The sequence below is a fragment of the Macaca thibetana genome, chromosome 1 (genome assembly GCF_024542745.1).
Source record: "Macaca thibetana thibetana isolate TM-01 chromosome 1, ASM2454274v1, whole genome shotgun sequence".
In the NCBI taxonomy this organism is placed as follows: Eukaryota; Metazoa; Chordata; class Mammalia; order Primates; family Cercopithecidae; genus Macaca; species Macaca thibetana.
Genome location: NC_065578.1, coordinates 100,452,493 through 100,473,217, shown reverse-complemented (window position 1 = coordinate 100,473,217; position 20,725 = coordinate 100,452,493). Strand labels below are relative to the sequence as shown.

Below are 20,725 nucleotides of genomic sequence, written 5' to 3'. Positions count from 1 at the left end.
TAGAAAGTGGGTCTTTGGTAGGTAGGTTAAATCATGAAGGCTCTGCCCTCCTGAATGAAACTAGTGTCCTTATCAGAGAGGTCCGGGAGAGCTGCTTCATGCCTTCCACTATGTAAGGACCCAGTGAGAAGGCACCCATCTATGAATTAGAAAGCAGACCTCACCAGACGCCAAATCTGCTAGCACTTTAATTGTGAACTTCCCAGTCTTCAGAACTGTAGAAATACATTTGTTGTTTATAAACCACCCAGTTTATGGCATTTTGTTATAGCAGCCCAGAGAGACTAAGACACTTGCCATGGGCATTGCACTTTCACTGTAAACAGCTAGTAAACCAGAAAAAATACATAAAGCAAGTTTTCAGATATATCCAAGAATCTCAATGACTCCAAGCAGAAGAAACAAAGAAAACCACTCTAAGACAAATCATAATCAAATTGCTGGAAATCAGTGATAAAGAGAAACTCTTCAATGCCCAGAGGAAAAACAACACATTATATTCAGAGGGACAAAGAGAAAACTGACAGCCAATTTCTTATCAGAAGCCATGCAGACCAGAAGATAATGAAAATACCTCTTTAAAGTGCTGAAAGGAAACAGAACAAAATAAAACTGTCAACCTACAATTCTAACCCAGTAAAAATATCTTTCAAATACATAGGGAAAACATTGACTTTTTCAGATGAATTCTTTCAAAAGAGTTTATCACTAGCAGACCAGCACACACGTTCGCATGAACACACACATGAACACACATGCACGTACACACGTGCATGCATGCACACACACACGTACACAACTGTAAAAGGAAGTTCTGCAGCCAAAGAAGAATGATACCAGATAGAAATATGGACCTACAGCAAAGAATGACAAGCAACAGAAATGGTAAATATGTGAACATATATAAAATATAATTTTTCTCATTTTTAATTTCTTAAAAAGATATTTATGTCTGTTTAAAGCAAATAATAATGTTTTATGAGGTTGATTATATATATATATATATATAGCCTTAAAATGTATGACATAATAAGAGCATAAAGGATAAGGAGGAGTATTATTATATAATTTAAATGTTGACTATGACAAGTTAAAGATAAGTACTAAAAATAAATCAGCAACTAAAAAATCATCTAATAGTAGAAATTAAATACCCAATTAATAAGTTTTTTAAAGGAGAATAAAGGGAAGGACCAGATGAGAAAAATATAAAACAAATAGATGGTAGACATAAGACAATTGGTATCAATAATTACATTAATTCTAAATGCTCTAGACACTATAATTTTATTTTATTTTTTTTTCTTTTGCTAGATATTTTTTGTTTGTTCTCAAAAAGAACTAACATTGTTAAGCAAGTGAAGAGCTTCAAAGGCAAGTTACAATGGAAATAAACAAAAACCTGGAAAAGGAGACTTTTTACCTGAAGGTTAGTTATCACAAAAAGAACAGTGACTGTCTCACATACTACTAAATATTTCTCGTTTAGCAATAGATAACTTAAAAGTTTGCTGGAATAATGCACTAAAAGGGAAAGAGAGTAGTGAAATGAATTGTAGACTGCATTATAAGAAATCAGAAAGTCAAAACAGAAGCAAAATAACTAGTTTTATATCTAAATACTTTAACAATACCCCTTATATTTATGCCATAATTTATTTTATAGTAATAAATCATATTACACTATTTCATACCAACTATGTTTCTACATCTTATGTATAATGACAGTGAATAAAACTTGTTCTTCCATTAAGAAACTTATGCATCCTGAAAAGGCCTTTAGAATACACCCTTCTCTGAATCTTGCCCTCTAAAGAAAAGGAGTATACAAAGTATTTTCTTCTTGTTTTACCCTTCCCACAGGCTGTAAGGTAGATACTAACTAATTTCAAGCAAGCTGATGAGGTAAGAGCCTAGAGATGGCAAAACAAAAGGAATGAAAGTGTTTTGTGTCCCTGACCCCTCTAGGGCAACTTACCAACCCTAAACCACCTGCCAGAAGAGTTTCATCACAAAGAAATTAATGTTAATCTTGTTTCAGTCAATACACTTTAGGATACCTTGTTACTGTGGCTTACACTACATCCTAATGCAACTTTTGATGAAGATACTCTGGAAAAGATAAGAACTCCTTAATTTTAATACTGTGAAGAATGTGATTTCTCATAAAGTTTTTAGGCTATTTGAGCATGGTCATTCTTGTGTTTTTTCCTCAGTAGCCTAGTAAGTGTCAGTAGCATTTTAGAACCAGATTTGTCAACAGTTTGTTTCAGGCTAAAGTTCTGGTAACTGAGATATATGCTAAATATAATTATTACTTTGTAAAATAGAAGTGATATGACAAAAATAATTTTTATGCTTGTCCAAAAATGTTTGCCACCCATTAATGATATCAGACAGTACTGACTAAAATTTTGTTAATTTGAAGAAACTTTCAGGCATTTCTTCACCCCATCCTCTCTTATATCCCTCTCAACAGCTTGCTGAGAATTTGTACCATGTATTTGTACATTTACAAAGTTAAGAACTTTTGACAGCACAGGAGTTGCAGACAATAGACAATATAATTTTAATGACAGATTGGATTTCTGAAAAAGCAGGATCCAACTATATGCTGTTTACAAGGAATCCACTTTAAATAAAGAGACAGAGATTGGTTAAAAAGAAAAGACTAGAAACAGATATACCTTGTAAATATTACTCAAAAGAAAGGCAGAGTAGCTATATTATTATCAGCTAAAACAGACTTCAGAACAAGGGATATATTAGATATAAAGAGACATTTCACAATGATTAAAAAGTCAATTAATCAAGAAAATATAACAGTCTTAAAGTACATGCATCTAATAACAGAGCTTAAAAATACATAAAGCTAAAACTAACAGAACTTGAAAGAAAAATATATAAACCTACAGTTATAGTTCGATATTCTAACACTCCTCTCTAGTAAATGAAAAAAAAAGTCATTAAGCGTGTAGATGACCTAAGCAACACTATCAACCAACTTGGCCTAACTGACATATATAGAACACTCTAATCAATACAGAGTATCCATTATTTTCAAGTGCAAATGGAATATTCACCAAGAAAAAACAGATTTTGGGTCACAAAAGAAGTCTCAATGAATTTTTTAAAAGTAAATCAAATAGACTATTTCTCTTACCAAAACTGCATGAAACTAAAAGTTAATAACAAAAAGATATCTGAAAAAAAACTTTAAATATTTAGAAACGTTAAAAAACCCTTCTAAATAATCATAGACTATAGAAGAAATCATAAATAATTTAAAATATATTTTGAAAATAGCCAGGTATGGTGGCATGCACCTGTAGTCCCAGTTACTCAGGAGGCTGAGGTGGGAGGATCACCTGAACCTTTGAAGGTTGAGGCTGCAGTGAGCCATGATTGCAACAGTGCACTCCAGCCTGGGTATCAGAGTGAGACTTTGTTTCAAAAAATTTTTTTGAACCAAATGAAAATGAAAAAGTCAAAACCTCATTACCTATACCTAAAGCAGTTCTTAGGGGGAAATTTGTAGCATTTAATAATTATATTTAAAAAGAATAAAGTTCTAAAATTAATGACTTAAGCATATACCTGAAGAAACGAGAAAAAGAAGAACAAATGAAACCTAAAATAAGCAGAAGGAAGGATGTGACAAAATTTATGGTATTGTTCAATGCATAGAAAATGAACAAACAAAACAAGATATCTTGTTTCAGTCCAACTTAGAAAAGATTAATCAAAGTAATAAATTTTGTGATGGACTGAACTGGTCATATAGTTGTTTTGATTTCTCTGTCACTCACAGCAGTCAATCACCAACTCCAACCTTTGTAATGCTTTTCTCATCTGTTCAGTGTTTTCCCTTAACAAAATCACTTCACCACTTGAATTTTGTATTATATTACCTCCCAAAGAGAGATCACTCTCCATCTAACTTGTTTCCTTACCTCTAGACTCACCTTCCTAAAAATCCTTCATGTATAAATTGGCTCATTTATTTATCCAAAAATATTATGCAGCACCTACTATGTACCAAGTAATGAACTCTTCACTGAGGTGAATACAACATGGTTCCTGTTATCGAAGATCTATTGAACATCTCAGTCAAGTGAAAGAGATTGGCATTTACATAAATAAGTGTAATTCAATAAAATCAGTGTATTACACCTAGCATATGTGTGTGTGTGTTTGTGTACTAGTAATAGTAGTCCATTTTCATACTACTATAAAGAAATACCTGAGACTGGGTAATTTATAAAGGAAAGAGAGTTGGCTTGCAGTTCCACATGGCTAGGGAGGCCTCAGCAAACTTACGATCATGGTGGAAGGCAAAGAGGAAGCAAGGACCTTCTTCATGTAGTGGCAGGAGAGAGAAGAGCATGAGCAGGGGAAATACCAGATGCTTTAAAACCATCAGATCTCATGAGAACTCATTCACTATCACAAGACAGCATAGGAGAAACCACCCCCATGATCCAATCACCTCCCACCAGGTCTCTCCCTAGATAAGTGGGGATTATGAGGATTACAATTCAAGATGAGATTTGGTTGGGGGCACAAAGCCCAACCATATCAGAAGGTTAAATGGTTTCAGGGTCTCAACACTGCCCTTTGTAGAAACTGGGAGCATAGTTAAGTGCACTGACCCAAACGAAGAATACCTGGGTTCAAATCCCAGGGCCATCACTTACTAGGTGAGGGTTCTTGGGTGACTTCACCTCTGAGTGTTTATTTTTTCACCTGTAAAATGATGAATTTAAGAATTAATAAGTTAATATATAAAATGTATGTAAACTGTTTAGAACAGAGCTTGGCATGTAGAATCCACTATATAATACTTCTTGGCTCTGGGTAAACTACTGCTCTGAACTGTCATTTCTTGATCTGAAAAAGGGCACAAATTGATAACCTCTGTGGTCTCTTACAACTTGGAGGGACCTTGTCAATGTTTTGAATCTTAATATTGTAAAATCAAGCCATGTAGTATCTCAAGAAACATACCATAGTCTATTGAAGTTTTATTTAAATCTATTGTTCTTTAACAAAGTCCAACCATGTGAGAACAGCCTATTTTCTCCAGTTGAGAAGGCAATGTTTAATTACATTCTGGTGATTTAAAGTAAGCTGAACAAATCTGTAAAATAAAAAGTTGGAAAGAAAGGTTTTAAATATAAATGTATAATCTGAATATATTGTCTCTGCGGATGTATATTTATTCATTTGATTGCATAAACAAATAAAACTAAATCAAGACCCACAGAAACAAAGCCATTTCATTATCAGGAAACTTCACTTATTTTAGCTGTAATTACCTTCATGAAGATTCCCACAAAGGGAGATGTCATACTGAATTTAAACATACTAAGGAAGAGCATCAAGTTGCATTTTAACATTGTCAAAGCTTTTAAATACACATGCCATCACAGAAATACACATTTTGCAATTGACTAGGATTTAATCACTTGCACACTTTTATAAAAAGAACTATTTTTTAGTACACTTACTCTGAAAGAGTGTGAAATTACAGGTTCTAACTATACTAGACTAAGTTCCTTGGTAGGCCTACGACATTTTCTGTAAGAAAATTATCAAATACACTTTGGATTCCAACATGTTGGCTATAGTCAATTTTAATTATAAGCTTTTCAGATTTGCTTTTAAAAAAAGCAGATCTCTTGGCTAAATATGTAACTGACATCCACAATTTAAAATCAGACAAACACTCAAGTGGATACTATTTTAAATAATATATGATTAATAATAGTCATTTGTTTCTTGAACTGTTACTGGAACTGCAGAATGCAGTCTGTCCTCTTATTTCAGAAAAACAGGTATCCTGTCTCCTATCCAACTAACCCTCCCACAATTATGCCTGATAACCTTCCCTCTGTCACCCACTTTTGCCTAAAAATATGCTTAGATTATATAACTATATAATATCTGTGTCTATATATCTATTTCTGAATCTCTATCTCTATATAATTCATCACATGTCCAAATGGAATGTTTTTTTCTCCCCACCTCACTCCTTTCTATCCTTGTTTCTACTCGGTTAATTGCATCTCTACACCTAATCATTCTATGTGGAGATCTCTGAGCTGTTCTTCTTTCCTTTCTCACTTTCATCTTGATTTAATCAGCCACTAAACTCAGATGGCATTTTCCTCCTTAGTAACCCTTGGATTTAATCCTTTCTCACCACTTCCACTGCCATAGGTTAGAAACTCCATACTCATCTCTTGCATGGATTTTATTCTTACCTGATTATAGTAATTTTTTACCTGATCTCTGTGTTCAATACAGTACTTTCCTTTCATATTACTCTGCACAGTTCACAAAGATTATTGTTCTTGTCTAACTGTTGCATCATATTGTAATTTTTGGTTTACATGTTTTGTCTTCCCTTCTTGATTTGGAGGCATTCACTACATTTGTGTCAAATGAATGAGCATGATGTTCACTATTTTCTTTAAAATAAAGATCTACTAATTTGCTAAAATAAATTACACTTTCCTGGAGAATCAAATTGATGAAGAAAATTAGACCATTGAATTTAGCTATGTTTTTCTTATTACTAGTATATTTATTGTGACTCGGATCTTTCCAAAACAGATGTTTTTTGTTTAATTTCTGTTTTTCTCTAGAGACAATGCTCTGTTGCCCAGGTTGGAGTGCAGTGGTATGCTCATAGCTCACTGCAGTCTTGAACTCCTGGGTTCAAGTGACCCTCCATTCCAGCCTTCTAAGTGGCTAAAACTACAGGCATGTGCTATCACACCTGGCTAATCCGGTACAGGTGTTCTTAACCTGGGATCCATAAATAGACTTCTAAGAGATGTATAAACTTTCTAATATTTATAGGAAACTTTCTGTATTATTTCTGTGGTGAATGACCATAGTTTTCACCAAATTCTCAAAGAGGTCTGGGCTGCCTATGTGCTGAAAGCGCACTGTGGTGGGTTTGCATCCCAGCTCCACTACTTACTGACTGTCGGACCTTTGGCAAGTTCTTTTACCACTCAGTGCCTCACACAACTTTCTCATCTTTAAATTGGGGGATAATAAGAGTAATGGCCTGATAAGGTTTTTGCGAATATTTAACATGTATGTAAAGTCTTCAGCATACAGGCTAAGTGGCTATGTGGTTTTTGCTAGAAAAATGCCTATAACATTTTTTAAAATACAAAATTTAAAATTACCATTACTGAAAACATAGGATTTAAAGCTAAAAAGATAGGTCAAAGTTGGAAATTCAGGTTTAGAAGTTAACATAGAAGCAGCAATTAAAATCACAAGATTGGGAGTGGTTCCAATGGGAGAAAGAATGAAGAGAAGGGCAAAGGGTTTTGGATTAAGCCCACAGTAAAGTGAAAGAGGAGGGAAAAGAGCTCATGAAGATCTTAGTGGACTCTTAAAATTTAATGCAAGAATTTTACTATGAAAGGTACGAGGACTGTGTAGTCCTAACACTTTGGGAGAATGAAGCAGGAGGGTCATTTGAGGCAAGGGATTCAAGACAAGCTGGCCAACATAGTGAGACCCTGTCTCTAAAATAAGTAAAAATAAATTTTAAAAGGTATGATTAAGTCTTCCTTAAACCAAGGAAAATGAGGAATATGAAGGGACTATGAATTTTGTATTAGTTTTCTAGTAACAAATTACCACAAACTAGTTGGCTTAAAACAACAGAAAATTATTCTCTCACGATTCCAGGGGACTGAAGCCTGAAATCAAGATCTCTGCAGGGCCATCCTCCTTCCAAAGGCTCTGGGGAAGAATCTTTCCTTACCTCTTCTTGTTTCCAGTGACCTCAGACAGTCCCTGGCATTCCATGGCTTAGAGCTGCGGCATCACTCCAATCTCAGTTTCCTTCTTCATATGGCCATTTTCCCTCTGTGTGTCTCTATGTCCAACTTTCCGTCTTCTTTTTATGATACCAGCCATTGGATTTAGGGCCCACTCTAATCTAGTGTGACCTCATCTGAACTGGATTACATCTACAAAGACCCGATTTCCAAGTAAGGTCACATTCATAGATTCCTGATGGACATGAATTTTGGGGGAACAGTTTTCAACCAAGTAGAAAAAACTTCAGCTGCTTCAGAGTTCAGAGAAAGTTATGAAGAATAGCTCAGAGATCTCTACATAGGATAATTAGGTGTAGAGTTGCCATTAATTGAGATTGGAATTAAAGAGAGAAGGGAGTTGAGGTGGGGATTAAAAAAACCATTTCATTTGGACATGCTGAATTTAAGATGGGATTGGGACATCAATATAGGGAGGCATAGTAGTTGAAAATGTTGATTAGGAGTTCAAATAAAAGACTGGGGTTGGCAGGGTGCGGTGGCTCACGCCTGTAATCCCAGCACTTTGGGAGGCCGAGGCGGGCGGATCACGAGGTTAGGAGATCGAGATCATCCTGGCTAACACGGTGAAACCCCATCTCTACTAAAAATGCAAAATAAATTAGCCGGGCGTGGTGGCGGGCACCTATAGTCCCAGCTACTCGGGAGACTGAGGTGGGAGAACAGCGTGAACCCGGGAGGTGGAAACGGGGTAAATATTCTGAAGTAAAAGATATATTATGAACATAGTTGAAGAAGTGAAATGGATGAATTATATAGAGTGCATGATGAATAAAATGATAAAAGGATTTGTAATCAGAGTTCTCCAGGAAAACAGAACAAATAGGATGTACAGTTGGTCCTCTGTATTGGTGGGTTCCACATCTGCTGATTCAAAAACCTTTAGATTGAAAATATTTGAATATTGTATCTGTAGTGAACATGTACAGGCATTTTTCTCTTGTCATTATTGCCCAAATAATATGGTATATTTACATAGTATTTACATTGTATTGGTTATTGTAAGTAATCTAGAGATGATTTATACAGGGGAATGTGCATAGGTTATATGCAAATACTATGCCGTTTATATCAGGGACTTGAGCTTCCTTGGCTTTTGGTATCATAGGGAGGACATATAACCAATCCCTCACAAATACTGGGGCATAACTGTATCTGTATCTGTATCTGTACATGTATATGTATATGAGAGTGTGTATTTTTTTAAAGATATTTATTTAAAGGAATTGGCTTGTGTGGCTGTAGGGGCTGACACTTTGAAGCCTGTAGGGCAAGAAGTTTGAAATTTTTAAGGTGGGCTGATCAGCAGGCAGGAAAACCAGAAACTCAGGCAGGAGTTAATGCTGCAGTTTTGAGACAAAATTTCTTCTTCTCTAGGAATCCTCAGTTTTGCTCTTAAACCCTTCCAACTGAGTGCATACAACCCACTGCATTATCTCCTTTAAAGTCAACTGATTGTAGATGTTAGCCATATCTACAAAATACTTTCACAGCAGCATCTAGATTAGGGTTTGATTAAATAACCAAATACTTTAGCCTAGACAAGTTGACAAATAAAACTAACTTTCACAGGAGTAAAGAACAAATCCAGCAATTAATAGGAAAACAAAGGTATAGAAATACAGATGCTCCTCAATTTATGATGGGATTTTGTCCTAATAAACCCATCATAAATTGAAATTGTCTTGAGTTGAAAATGTATTTAATACACCTAACCTACTGAACATCATAGCTTAGCCTACCCTACCTTAAACATACTCAGAACACTTAAATGAGCTGTCAGTTGAGCAAAATCATCTAACACAAAGCTTATTTTGGAAGTGTTGAATAGCTCATGTAATTTATTGAATACTGTACTGAAAGTGAAAAGAAGAACAGATACTCCAAGCACACCTTTTCTAAACATGTATCACTTACTCACCATCATAAAGTTAAAAATCATAAGCTGAACTATTGTAAGTCAGGGACTGTCTGTACTGATAGGTAGTTAGTCAGAGAGGCAGAAAACATGAAGAAAGGGGGCAGAGAACATGAAGAAAGGGGGGCAGAGAATGTGAAGAAAGGGATCAGAGAAGCCAAAAGGCAGAGATCATCAAGATGATCAACCGTGTCAAGTCCTATTAAGAAGTCACATAAGTTAAGAGCCTAAATCTCTTCCTGGAATTTGACACTTAGTTAGTTGTGACCTAGCAAGATCTGCTTCAGTATAGTTTAGAGAAGGAAGCAAGATAGCAATGAGCTGATAAATGAAAGGGAGTTGAGGGAGTAAGGACATTATTGCAATATATTTGTAGAAACAATAATCAAAATGTTCTAAAAACCACTTTCCCTTCCTTCTACCACCAAATTATTTGGGTCTTCCCCAGGGCTAAAACCACTCCCTGAGGGGATAACCCAGCAACAGGTGCAGTCACGGCTGTTTAGATGCCAAGCATTATGGAAATTAGTTTCATGTCACAGATGACAAATTAGACATTATTAGTAATACTTTAAGATATATTAGAGAATCCCTAGAAAAAGTTTTTTATTTTTTTGTAGAAAGACATGGAAATATATTCATTATCAAATAATATTACTTTAAAAAGTTAGCTGTCATCTATATTCTTTTCTGGTATCAGGAAAGATTGCAACTATCTGTGACATGACAAGTTTTGTTAAGTGGTCATACTTAAAGTCTGGCTAATTAAAAACAAACACAGTTCATATAGAGTACACTTAGGATACATGGGTGCATAGGATTATTTCATCATGAGTAAATAGAACTTAAATTGGTTGTTTATCAAGGTAAATATTCATTTGTCTCTAATGAAGTCAAGAAGAACAGTTACTTGGAATAAAAATGCCATCTAAAATACTTAACTTCCACAATTGGTAGAAAGTTTTTTGACACATAATCTTAATATCTACTCAGTAAGATAATAATCTTATGTATGTTTCTTCTTAACTGAAAATATATACACAAATTATTTGGGCCTCCCTAAGGCAAAAACTATTCTCTGAAAGGCTTCTTCTGGCATTCATGAGAAAGTCCATTGGCTCTATAAATTAAAATTTACAAAATATTTCTTTTGTTGAGAGTGACCTTACTGAGCCTCTCTTGGCTATGAAAGGTCACTCTTAACCTCAAACTTGTGGCCACTATTATCAGTCCACCACATTAAACAGCTGTTGTGTTTGGATGAAAGCACTGAGTCTAATTTATACCAAAAAGAGCTGATCATTTTTGAGCCTTTTTCTATTTGTAATCAGTCAAAAATTGCTGAGTGTACTTTACATGCAAAATACCATGCTAAACATGGTGGAAAGAGGACCGCATGAGTGGTGGCAAACGGAATGCAATGATAAAATACGATCCTCCTGACAAAGATTATGATGAATCTGTTTGGTTCCTTTCACTTGAATGCAGCCAGGCCGAAAATGTAGTTGGCATTGAAGATAAAGATAAAAGTAGGACAATAATCAAGTCCTCTGACTTTCAAGGATTTATATCTAACTTTAATCTGTTTATCGATCTGACTCAAGGAAATAGAATCTTAGCATATTAAAGTTGAAGGACCCATAGATAGGCAAAATAACACAGCGGTTAAAAGCTCTGGAACCAGATAGAGTCAGGGTCAAATTCCAGAGCTAAACACTCTGAATTTCAGTTTCCTCATTAATAAGATAGGCAATAACAGACACACACACACACACACACACACACACACACACACACACATCAATTGTGAAAACTTAAAGCATCTAGTGTGTGGGTCCTAGTACATGGAAGATAATCAATATAGTGGTTATTATTATTATTATTATTAGAACATATATAGTCCAAACCTCTCATCTACTAGATGGTGACATTGAGTCTCCAAAAGAATGTTTACGGCGAGTGGCAGACAAGTTAGGAATAAATTCGGAATGCTTTAACTGGGGGCAAGCTTCACTCTGAGAACTAAGCATTTCTTCAAAGTGTGCTGGTGCACGTTTCATATATTCCACATTAGTCTAAACATTCAAAACACTTATTTAATTCTTACTACTTTTCCTAAAATAACAATAAGCCACACTTTACTTCTTTTTGAGATCTGCACAAATACCAATGTTTGGTCTCAGAGTCAGCAACTATTTAATCTCATAATTCTTTCCATTGCTTTTCATTAGAACATAGGTTCTAATGCTAGACTTTATAGAAAAATACACCTGTTTCAGTATACCTTCAATTGCCTTTAAGTCTACTTTCCCATTTGTCCTTCGTTTTTCTGCTTTTCTCTTCCACTACTCTTTATCACAATATAGAAACACAGTATTTTCCTCCACTTTTGAAGAATGTATTGCACTGATTTATTTTCACTGTTCCCCTTGACACATCTCTGTTTTTAGTACTGATGGATCACATCGGTAGAATTGTAACTGAACTCCTGATATATGGGCTAGCTTTTGACTTTCAGAGCACCCAAAGGAAAATGATGAGGTGCAGAGATTATTTGGAGGCCTGGGTCTGGCAGTGGAAGAGATATCTGAAGGTGCAGTCAAGTAGTCAAAGTCCTTCGGCCTTACTGGAATTATCTGTCCTTCAGACCCTGCTGTATTTCAGCCTGTAAATCCTAAACTGCTTTTCTATCCCCTTCTCATTGATCTCTGAAATATGGGGTACTCTGGACAGACCTTAAAATTTGAAGTTGGTTGAACTAGGTTATAAAACTGAGTGTTAGACACTAGTTTTGTGTCTGATCAAGTTGCTTAACTTTACTAAACTTCAACAGACTGTAAAAGGGAGCTTAAACCTATTTACCTGAGTTATTATTACGGTTAACTGACATAACTGAGATAATGAACATAAAACACCTGATAGTAAGCTCCTCTCGTGATCCTAATTTTGACTTGACAGTTTGATGCTGATCTCCTGTATGCTTTATTTTTATTACTCATTTAGTTATAGGCACTTAATTTATGATGAAGGTAAATTGAAGAGAACATGATTTATTCAAGTTATTTTTAGACAAGCGGCTTTCCATTTGGAAATTATTTTTTACCCTATCACATAACATGCCGTTTGAAAAAACAATGCAATATGTATAATGGTATCCAGAGGTACTAGTTAACTAACATGTTAAGCAAGATCTTTGCTCTAGATTAGTCCTAGGAATATTTTGATTGTAAGTTATGTGAATATCAAGTTTTTTAAAATTTTGCTTAATTAATTTACATAGCGAAATGCACAGATTTATTTTATTATTTTATTTTAGATTCAGGGGGTACATGTGCTTGTTACATAGTATATTGCATACCAGTGAAGACTGGGCTTCTAACATGCCTATTACTCAAATGGAGAACACTGTACCTGATAGGTAATTTTTCAACATTTGCCCCCTCCAACCTCCCCCTTTGGATGTCCCCAGTGTCTATTACTTCCATCTTTATGTCCATGTGTATCCATTGTTTAGCTCCCACTTATAAGTGAGAACATGCAGTATTTGTTTTTCCGTTTCTGAGTTAGTTCACTTAGGATTATGGCATCCAGCTCTATGTTGTTGCAAAGGACATGATTTCATTCTTTTTGTGGCTGCAGAAATGCAATCTTAAGTGCAAAACTGGATAGGTTTTGACAAGCGGATACACACATATAACCAATAACTAATCAAGATCATCACCCTGGGGCTTGGCACAGTGACACAGCCTGTAATCCCAACACTTTGGGAGGCCGAGGCAGTCAGATTACTTGAGCCCAGGAGTTTGTGACCAGCCTGGGCAATATAGTGAGACCTCATCTCTACAAAAAAATCTTTATAAAAAGATTAGCCAGGTGTGGTGGCTTGTACCTGTAGTCCCAGGTACCCAGGAGGCTGAGATGAGAGGCTTGCTTGAACCTGGGTCGAGGCTGTAGTGAGCCAGGATTGTACCACTGCACTCCAGCCTGGGTGACAGAGTGAGACCCTGTCTTGGGGGAAAAAAAGGGGGTATCACCCTGGACATTTCCCTAGAGCACCTTTCCAATCAAGCTTCACCCCTGTAGGCAACCACTTACTCCATCAGCATAGGTTAGTTTAGCCTGTTTTAAAATTTCACATAAATAGGATCAAACAGTATTTATTCCCTTGTGTCTGGCTTCTTTTGATCAATATAATGTTTCTGATATTCAGTCATCTTTCAGATTGTATCAGTAGATAATTTTTAAATTGCTTATAGTATTCTGTCACATGACTATATCACATATATATTTTCCCTTCTGATTGATATTTTCATTGCTTTCAGTTTGAGGCTATTACAAATAAAACTGCTACAAACACTCTTGTACAAGTATTTTTGCGAGCACATGTATTCACTTCTCTGAATAAATACTAGGAGTCAAATGAGTTAGGCCACAAAGTATACATTTAACTGCTAAACAGGTTTCCAAAGTCCTTTCACCATTTTACACTATGCCAATTATGTATGAGAATTAATTTTAGCCTTGTTATATTAATTTGCATTTTTCTAATAACTAATGATGCTGCATACCTTCTTCCTGTGATTACATACATGAATATATCTTCTCTGGTGAAGTGTCATTCAAGTCATTTTAAAATTTGAGTTATTGTATTTTTAGGTAGTAGAATTTATTTATTTGGATGTAAGTCCTTTGTCAGGTATATATATTTTGAATATTTTATCTCAATCTCTGGCTTTACTTTTTTCTTGCAATATATTTTGCTAAGCATCTTTTAATTTTAGTGAAGCCCTATTTAGCAATTTTTTTCTTTTAAGGTTAGTGGCTTGTGCCCTCTGTAATAAATCATTTTTTAATTTGTTCTTTAGCTTAAAAAATTAACAGTTAATGAATAAGAATGTATTTCTACTGTAAAGAAAAATTAAGCAAGATATTTTGTGAATAAATTTTAGATCAAATATGTATTATACCTTAAAGTTTCCACTATTTCATTGTTTTGAACACAAAGATTCAAAGTGGTCACAAAGAATAGCAGCTTTAAAGTAATTTAATTTCTATTTCTTTGCCTTTACAATAACTGTGCTATTGTTTAATTGAATCTATTACCTAAACAAAGGATTATGTAGTATTATCAAATGGGCTAGAGATTTGAATTAAATCTGAAGAAAACTATTTCTAACCATTATAAATCCTAAACCAGGGTTTGGTGAACTTTTTCTGGAAAAGGCCATATAGCAAACATTTTAGGCTTTGCAAGCATTATGGTCTCTGTACCAGCTGAGGTGCTATAGTGTGAAAGCAGCCACAGACAACACATAAATGAATTAGCGTGACTGTTCTAACAAAACTCCACTTATGGACACTGGTATTTGAATTTCATAATAATTTTTACATCACTAAGTACTGTCCTTCTAATTTTTAAAAATCATTAAAAAATATAAAAACCATTCTTAGCTCATGGGTTGTATAAAAACAGGCAGTAGGCAGATTTGGCCCAGGGGTTATAGTTTGTTGTCCCATGGCCTAGAGAAAGTTGTTTCTGTCAATGTTCCTTGTTGTCCCCTTTTGTGAGACAGGTTTATTTCTAGTTCATCCTAAATATGCTGGTAAAGCCATTTGGGTACAGCTCTGTTTACAAAAGAGGTATCATTAGATTCTTTGATAGGCTTTAGACTTTGTCACCTGCCTCAATGTGCAAATTGAGCTCAGGGTAAAGAAAGAGGCTTTTGCACAAATCCCTAGAAAAGGCAGCTTGAGTCCTACCTTATCTCTCTGGGTTTCTGCATTCATTTTGCTTTTGACCTGTGAATTTCTTAAATTTCTTCTCAGCTCAGTTATATATTTTATCCAGCATCTGTGGCCATTTTCAGTAGCAGAATTATTCAGGGTATTTTGTCATTCTGCTAGAAACAGTGACCCTCTAATCACAAGTGATTTTTACTCACATTACTTAAATCACTGTGTTGGTGCACCTTCTTTTATTACCTTACATAAGTTTTCAAAGTTTTGGAGGTTAATGTCTTAGAGAGACTTTTCAATTCCTTCCCAGGAATTATACTTTACACTCAGGCTTTCTTAATAAGAAAGTGTCACTATTGGTGCAATGGGTTTAATCGGGCTGCTTAGGATACCTATAATGTAGGCAGAAACTTTAATCAAGATTGAATTAGTCTAATCATAAATGAAACCTAGATATACTTGTCTGTTATAAATAATAGATTTTAAATTTATGAAATCAGTAATATCAAATAACAGGAAATAACACTTAATGGATAAAGATAACTCTATTGAATCTGTTTGATGTAGGTAGGATTTCACAGACCATCAGCTTTATAAGGATCATTTAAGTTTTATTCTCTTAACTGTTCACACACAATTTCTGGAACATTCACCAAATAAGATATGTGTGATCTACTTTAGAAATAGTTCCAAATTCTGATAAATTCTTCCTGTATGAATAACCTCTAGCAGACTCTTCCAAATGGAAATTAATGCTGTCAACTCAGTTTTTATAGTGCCATTCAGACTTCTAATCTGCACATGAATTCCAAATTCTTTGGACTTTCCTTAATGATCATATGATTAAAACAGATAAATGAACAAGAATTCTGTACTACCAATATAATTTAGGTTTTGCAAAAAAGAATGTAGCTGGCCTTTGTCCTGGTCCCTAGGAGGGAGACTGTAACTCCTTGAAATTTCCCCACGATCAGAGTGTCTTCATTATTTATGGTGGGCTAATGATAGTTTAAACTAATGTGGTGACTCAAGATGGGGTCTGGACATTCTAGAAAGGGCAACCATGTGATTAGAAGGTTGGTACTTTGAGCCATGTGATACCAGCCTGACCTGCAGGGAGGGAAGTATGGAGGTTGAGTTCCACTGCATGGTTATGATTTAGTCAATCATACTTATGTAATAAAACCCCAATAAAAACTCTTAAGCACCAAGGCTCAGGTAAGCTCCACTGGTTAGCAATTGTCGCACAACAATCCACCAGAAGATGATGAATTCTAACTCCATGGAGAGAGGACATGGATCCTCATATTTGGGCCCTCCCAGACCTCTTCTTTTGGTTCTGATATGTACTCTTTTTGCTGTAATAAAAGTTTTGTCATAATTATAGTGCTTTCCTGTATTCTGTAAGTGTAATAATTCTAGTTAATGATTGAAACTGAAGGGTTTGTAGGTTATCCTCATGTATTTGTAACCAGCTGATCAGAAGTGACAGCAGCCGTGGAAGCCCCCAAGCTTGTGACTGGTGTCTGAAATGAGGGCAGTTTTGTGGAGAACTATGCCCCTAACCTATGAAGTTTAGCTTACCTCTGGGTAATTCAGGTCAGAATTGTATTGCAAAGGCTTTATCATATTATTATCACTTGTAGTTACATTTACCCTGAGGTACCTTCTCATATCTCTAAGTTCGCATAGGAGTTGTGGTCATTTTAAAAGAGTGAACCTATTTCTCACTATACAATGAAAAAGAAACCACTGTAATTGTAGATACTCATTATTTTTGAAGTAAACTAAACACAGACATTATTCATCCAACAAACTTTTATTAAATATGTTCCACAGTTACATTCTACTTGTCAGGATACAAGGATAAAGCACATAATTCCTGCTGTCAGAAAGCTTATAGTTTAGGAAACACTCAGACAAACCATTATAGTTGAATTAGTCAGTGCTACAAAAGAAATATGAAGTAGGAAGAATAGCAATGCCAGATGAGTGGATGGGGAAGAAAAGCAGAGGCTTGGAAGTAGTGACATCAGGCTTCAAGAATGAGAATTGCACAGGAGGAAGAGGTCAGAGCGAGGAAAGTGCATAACACCGAAGGTAGACAGTAGATTGCTCCCTGAGACCTGATATAAAGTTGACTAGCACACAGGAGAGGCAAAAATTGTGGTTTCATAGCAACACTGGAGCCAGATCATAAATGGACTTAAATACACGGTGTACATATATTTACATACATTTTATCTTGAATATAATGGGAAGCACAGAAATGTTTCAAGCAGAGGAATAAAATAAAGATGTGTTTCAGAAAAAGAAATCATTTTGGCAGCAGTGATGAAGATGAAGATTAAATGTCAGATGAGACTAGAATCAGTCTTAGGAAGTGATGAAGCAATTCTGGAGGAAAGAAATAAGGTCTTAGAATTATGATAGGAAGAGGAAAAGGGAAATCAGAAAGAAATGCATATACAGTGGGAAAATGGGAGTTCAGTTTTGCACACACAGTATTGAGCTGCTGTGGAAAATGCAGTTGAATATATGAGATGGCAGCTCAGGAAAGAAATCCCAAGTGAAAAAACACGTATGAAAGTCATAGCTTTAACTGGGTATTACGTGGCTCATGCCTGTAATCCCAGCACATTGGGAGACTGAGGCGTGAAAATTACTTGAGGCCAGGAGTATGAGACCACCCTGGGTCAACATAGTGAGAACTCATCTCTGCCCAAAAAAAAGAAAAAAAGAAAGAAAAAAAAATTAGCCTACTATGGTGGCATGCATCTGCATTCCCAGCTATTGTGGAGGGAGGAGAATCACTTGGGCCCAGGAGTTTCTGGCTGCAGTAAGCTGATCATACTACTGCATTCTGGCCCAGGTAACAAAGTGAGACTCTGTCTCAGAAAAAAAAGAAGGAAGGAAAGAAAGAAGGAAGGAAGGAAGGAGGGAAGGAAGGAGGAAGGAGAAAGAAAGGAGAAAGAAAGAAAGGAAGAAAGAAAGAAAGAAAGAAAGAAAGAAAGAAAGAAAGAAAGAAAGAAAGGAGAACGGAAGGGAGAAAGGGAGGAAGGGAGGAAGAGAGGAAGGAAGGAAGGAAGCAAGGAAGGAAGGAAGGAAGAGAAAGAGAGAGAGAAAGAAAGAAGTCATAACTTTAAAAGTGATTTTGGAGCCATGGGAGTAAATCAGATCACTAAGTAGAAATTTTGCAGAATGAGGGAAGAATAAGATCTAGAACAGAATGCTGAGAATACCAGCAGTTGAGGAGTAGACTAACTTAGAACAGATAGAAAGAAATTCAAGAGAAAATGGTGTCAGACAAACCATGGAAGGATTGATCAACAGAGTCAAAAAATGCAGAGAGATCCAGTAGCGACTGTCCCTATTTTAATAATATTCAGATAATTAGAGACCATGGCAAAAATAGTTTCATTGTAGTAGGGGTGGAAGTCAGATAAAATCAATTAAGAAAACAGCAGAGATGATGAAGAAAGTGAGATGATCTCTGAACATTTCTTCAAAATACTTATGGTGAAAAGGAAAAGTACTGAGAAATAGCTAGAAGTAGGCAATGAATGATTAGAGGACAGTTGTTTTGATTATTTTTAAGATGGGAGTATTCTAATATGCTGAAGGGGAGAAGTCAGTGGGGAGGGAGTACTTGAAATTATGGAAGAGGATAATAGGTCTCTGTGAAAGTGGGAGAATAAATTCAGAAAAGGGGTAGAGGGATCTGTGTTTGGCAAGATGAGGAATACTACATTCTGAGTGAAAATAAAACAAAACAATGGTAAGGGAGGGCGTTAGAAAGAGAACACTTACATTACAACTGGAAAATGGAATTCACTGACAATGGAAATACTATTGAACCTGCTAATCTTTGAAAATGATACAAACCAAGTAACAATTTAATACATTCTCTAAAGAGGAATATCATGCATAAATAAACCAAAGAGTAAGAAACAGTTCCATGTTGTGTTTCCTTTTAACCACTGAAATGGATATGTAGGTTATGAAAAGTTTCATAAAAAGTCCATAAAAATGGAATAACTTCATCCTGTAACTAAAATTTTACAATAGAACTGATATGGTTTGGCTCTGTGTCGCTACCCAAATCCCATGTTGAATTGTGATACCCAGTATTGGAGGTGGGGCCTGGTGGGAGATAATTGGATCATGGGGGTGGTTTCTAATGGTTTAGCACCACTCCTCTAGTGCTGTCTTGTGATAGAGTTCTCACAAGACCTGGTGATTAAAAGTGTATAGCACATCCCCCTTCTAATCCCTCTCTCCTGCTCTGGCCATGTGAAGAATGTGACTGCTTCCCCTTTGCCGTACACCATGACTATAAGCTTCCTGAGGCCTCCCCAGAAGCAGAAGCCTGTACAGTCTGCAGAACTGTGAGCTGATTAAAACTCTTTTCTTAATAAATTACACACTTTTTGGTATGTCTTCATAGCAATGTGAGAATGGGCTATAACAGAGAATTAGTACCAGGAGTGGGGCAATTCTATAAAGATAGCTGAAAATGTGGAAGCAACTTTGGAGCTGCATAACAGGCAGAGGCTGAAACAGTTTGGAGGGCTCAGAAAAAGACAGGAAGATGAGGGAAAGTTTGGAACTTTCTGGAGACTTGTTGAATGGTTCTGACCAAAATGCTGATAGTGATATGGACAATGAAGTCCAGACTGAGGTAGTCTCAGATGGAGATGAGGAACTTATTGAGAACTGGAGTAAAGGTCACTCTTGATATGCTTTAGCAAAGAGTGAGTACTGTGAGAGAGATGATTTGGGTATCTTGTGGAAGAAATTCCTAAGCAGTAAAGAATTCAAGGTGTGGCCTGGCTTCTTCTAAAAGCCTATGTTCATTTGCATAAACAAAGAAATGACCTGAAACTGGCACTTAAATTTAAAAGGCAAGCAGAGCATAAAAGTTTGGAAAATTTGCAGCCTGGCCATGTGGTAGAAAAGAAAAACTCATTTTCTGGGAAGGAATTCAGCCAGCTGCAGAAATTTGCATAAGATAAGCTGAATGTTAATAACTAAGACAATGGGGAAAATGCCTCCAAGCCATTTCAGAGACCTTCCCAGCAGCCTCTTCCATCACAGGCCTGGAGGCCTAGGAGGGAAAAATGGTTTCGTGGGCCAGGCCTAGGGACCTACTGATCTTTGCTGCCTCAGGACATGGCACCCTGTGTCTCAGTGGCTTCAG

General features: G+C 35.9%; 1 protein-coding gene and 1 long non-coding RNA gene across 3 annotated transcripts in view; one reads left to right on the top strand and one right to left on the bottom strand.

Annotated features, from left to right (window-relative positions):
- The window catches only part of DPH5 (diphthamide biosynthesis 5), an 84,801-nt gene that overhangs the window by 13,927 nt on the left and 50,149 nt on the right, over positions 1-20,725 (top strand). The gene's annotated exons all lie outside the window — the stretch shown is intronic.
- Positions 1-20,725, bottom strand: part of LOC126929234 (uncharacterized) — a 68,981-nt gene that overhangs the window by 33,329 nt on the left and 14,927 nt on the right. For both annotated transcript variants that reach the window (XR_007717114.1, XR_007717112.1), the window contains exon 2: positions 4,698-4,746. This is a non-coding gene — a long non-coding RNA (uncharacterized LOC126929234). The remainder of the gene's footprint in view (positions 1-4,697; positions 4,747-20,725) is intronic.